The sequence below is a fragment of the Corvus brachyrhynchos genome, unplaced genomic scaffold (genome assembly GCF_000691975.1).
Source record: "Corvus brachyrhynchos isolate BGI_N302 unplaced genomic scaffold, ASM69197v1 scaffold26, whole genome shotgun sequence".
Lineage (NCBI taxonomy): Eukaryota > Metazoa > Chordata > Aves > Passeriformes > Corvidae > Corvus > Corvus brachyrhynchos.
In genome coordinates, this window is record NW_008239324.1 from 651,177 (window position 1) to 655,219 (window position 4,043).

General features: G+C 43.0%; 1 long non-coding RNA gene across 1 annotated transcript in view; it reads right to left on the reverse strand.

Annotated features, from left to right (window-relative positions):
- Positions 1 to 3,387: 3,387 nt before the first annotated feature.
- LOC108448357 overlaps positions 3,388 to 4,043 on the reverse strand; it is an 18,973-nt gene continuing 18,317 nt past the window's right edge. The window contains exon 3 of the long non-coding RNA XR_001864249.1: positions 3,388 to 3,399. This is a non-coding gene — a long non-coding RNA (uncharacterized LOC108448357). The remainder of the gene's footprint in view (positions 3,400 to 4,043) is intronic.

A 4,043-nucleotide genomic window follows, 5' to 3' on the forward strand; every position in this document is an offset into this window, starting at 1 on the left:
ATAGAGGCTATTATGGGATGGAGGAGAGGTTGGAGGGAGGGGAAGAAATTTGTTAAAGTTGTAGGAGAAACGTTGGTTCCCCCAGAGTGAGGTTATAGATCTCGATATGTCAGAGTAGTTTTAATTTTAGAGCTCATCCTATCGAGAACCTTCATTGTTTTTGGGCTTTAAACCAGCAGAAAATGTAAGAAAACCCAAGCCCTAAGATATGGGACATTGGGGAGATTTGTGATGGTTATTACTTTCCTCAGAACTTCAGTAATATTGTAAACACAATAAACTCGAGTTGAAGGAGTCACTCCCGTCCAACCCGCTGGGTTTATATCTTCCCACATAACTTTCTCAAAAAAAAAAAAATTATAAAGTTTCCTTTCTGGCTACAATTTCTCGTGTTTAGTCTGAACTTAGAGACTTTTGTTTCTTTCAAAGCTGAAGTACAGTTAGGTTGGCTACTATGAGATTTAAGGTTTGAGGAAGATCATTGGAATGGACCTTGCTCTGTGTATGCTGCTGGCATCACATAAATAAATCATATGAATAAATTACATAAATTCCAACCCAAGCCATTCTATGAAATATATAAACAGCATTTGGAAAAGGTTTTATCTATTTTTCTTTTTGAATTCATCCTGGAAAAGTAAAAAACTTCCTGGCAGTGGAGTATGTTCCAATGAAGAAAAAATTTTTAGGAGCTTTGAAGAAATTTCATTAAATTTAAAATATTTCAGAAGTATTTTCTGGTCATGATTCTCTTTTAAACATCACTCTGAAGAGGTGCATAGGACTGTGTGAGTGCACAGAGCTCACCCACTCTGCATCACTCATCTCTTTTATTTTCAGCATTTGTGGATGCAGCATCATTCATCACATTGCTTCTCTGAGCAGCAGTTGGGTAATAGGATATAAAGACAATATTTTACCAAAAAAGAGCTGATTTTCAAATGATTTGTAGAAAAATGCAGTTCTCTTCTACTTTTGATCACCTGACCTGAAGTTTACCACCGACTACTTGCTGAGAAAGTGAAGTTTGATAAATCCCAATTTACAATTTAGGTGGGGAAACTGAGGCACAGAGGGAAAAAATGGGTTGATTATGGTTTCTCAAGAAGTATATGATGGCATAAGCCTGACTCACCAAACTTCAGCCATCTGTTTACCCTCAACACTTGATTTCTTGCATTATTTTCTCCTCTTTTAAGTCAACCAAGCAGCATAAATTCATAATACCGATTCCATCATCGGGCAGGCTTGTGATTTTAAGCCTTCTGTCAAGCTCCATAAGACTTTTTAGCTGGAATATGAGGTGTGAACAAAAAGAACTGTTAAAACAATTGGGGTCAGCACCTGCCCACTGGATACGAGAACTCCTGTGGACTTTAATGGCATTATTTGCGTGAATAAAAAGAGCAGGGATACCCCATGGCTTCCTCATTTATTTCCAGCAAATGGAAACCTGGTGTTATATGACCAGAAGAAGATGAAAAAGAGGTGGTTGGGGTGTGGGAGTTCTCCAGTGATTTTTGTAAGCAGCTGACAACCCCTGAATTCCCACAGAAGTGTTCTTGTTTACTGACAAAACCCCAAGCAGAACACTTTTCCAGTTTTTAACAGCTCCTGGTTTCCAAAAGTTGAAGCATCTTCAGGTATATCCATATTTTCCTCCCCTTTGGTTTCCAACCACTCCTTCTTCACAGAATGCAGCAACTAAATCATCTTAGCAGAAATACAAATTTTAGCCAAAAAATTCAGTTAGGAATAAAAAAGCCTCTTTTTTGTTCCAAAGAAACCCTGGAAGGCAGCTCTGCTCACGGCAATAATTGGAATATCAGACAAAGGTTCAAGAAGGAGCTGCTGTGGCCCAGCCCAGGTAGGGCTGTGCAGATGCTGTCACTAATGTACCCCAGCCCTGGTGGGGAAAGGTCAGTGGGAACGCTATCCCTGTGCCCTCCTCACTCCATAAGACAATCAGGTCCATATGTTCTGAGTGCTCCTGAGACGGCTGCGACTCAAGGAAGGTCAGCAATTCAGAATTGTGGGCAGGAAAGTGGGAAAGGGAGAAAAGGTTTTAAAAGGCCAAAAAGCAAGGTTTTCATTTTATATTCAATTTGTCTTTTCGCCTCGGAAAAGGGCACAGGGGTTGGAAATTATGATGGAGTTTTTTAATTTTATTAATGACAGGCTTTGTGGTTGCTAAGGGAACTTGAGCCAACCAGGGGGAAAGGAACAGCCCAACGCTGCATTATCAGGATTAATCTGCTGCCTTGAAACTGTTGGATCTTTCTCCATTGGCCTCACGAGTCCTTCCTGCTCTGTCTCTATCTCCACGACCACCTTGTTGACATGAGCCTCCCGCTTAATCCTTGGAAGGAAACCTAACCCTTGGCCTCGGAGAGCTGTCCCTGGGAGAGGGTAAGCAGAGTGCAGCCGTGCACGAGGTGAACCAACCCCTCCGGAGCTGGGCTCACCCCCCGGGGTCTCTCCCGTCACACAATAAAGCAGCGAGAGCAGAGCGATGCTAATTTAACAGGGGGCTTGATTACACCCTGATAGGGCCCTGCTGCTGGCTTCCAACAGCCCCCTTTATAGTATCAGCATTTATTACACCCCATGTTATAAGGCACGGGGATTTGCTTCTGTAGGGCACTTTGGCTGAGCCATGAAATGTAACGTTTTTTTATAGCTCAATAAACACCGTTCTCTCTTTCACTGCTGCTCCAGCCCTGCTTTGTTAAGCCCTTTAAGCCTCTAACACAATAATCTCGCAGCCCAGCGATGAGAGACCGCAGCTTGTACACAGTTTTGGTTACTTCTGAGGCCTCCTAGAGGCCAGATTCCAGGATAATTCAGTCTCTGAGTCTTGCAATCCCAACACAATTTTTCTTTTGGAAAGGCTTTGGCCTTCAGGATGGTGAGGTTCAATGGGTTCTCCTCATAGCCCAGAAGGAGAGAAGAAACCCGGTGTTGGGCTGAAAGACAGGGCTGTAGAGCCTCTGGTATTTTGATTTCCCATCTGTGTATGTTCACACGTGGTTTTGCATCTGATGACTCAACGCGCCTGCTCTGGCCCAGGCAAGGTGCTGACAGGAAACCCGCAGGCATCTCCCACCCTTCCCTGCCAACAAACCCAAATCTTTTCCTGTGACATGCCCACCTCCAAGCTGGCGCTCCCCTCTGAGGAGCCCAGTGTCTGTAGCACATTAATTGATGGAGTTACGAAGGGTTCAGCTGTCCCACCACTGTCAAGAACCAAATTTTCCGGTGTTGACTTGCCTTCAGCATTAATTAGTGTTTGGACACCCTGTATGTCAACACACCGGACTCCTGCACTGGCCTCTCATTGTCTTGGAGGGCTCCTGATGTGCCAGACCATTATCCCTCCTGCTGCAATGGGATGCAGCGCTCACAAATTCACCTTCTTGTAATAATATTGCAGGTGGGGAGCATTTGGAGCAGTGAAATGGAATTATTTTAGACATTGTTTGTGTGGGGCAACTGATTAAGAGCTTAAAAACCCCACTGTGCAAGCTTTGAGGACAGGACCAGACATTGCAGACAAGGGTGATAGTGAATACTAGAACCTTTTAGTGTAAAATTATATTTTTAAACTCCATTTCACATTTTGCACTCAAGGCTCGAAGTATCGTTCAATTTCTTTTCTCCCTTTTTTTTTTTTTTTAATTTAATTGTCAAAGAATCACAGATCTTTGGGTTAAATTGTGCCAAAGTCTCCCACGGGATCTGTGTTTGCTATGATTTATTTCTCATGGATGGTGTGAGCTCTGCGCACCACTGGAAACTCTTGCAAGCAAGTGGATCTGTCTCTGAATTTCTCCTTGAAACATAATCTGTCTTTTCCACTTCAGACTGGGCCATTCCAATTCTCTCTCTCCCTCTTTATTCTGGTCATTTAAAATAACTAGTCTTGATCACCCTTTCCCACATATTTGTAGATCACTTTAATGTCCCCATTGGTCAATGCCAAGTGTGTCCACAGTGAGTGGTTCTCATCTTTTCTCTTTTTTCAGTCCATGAAGTTATCTCAG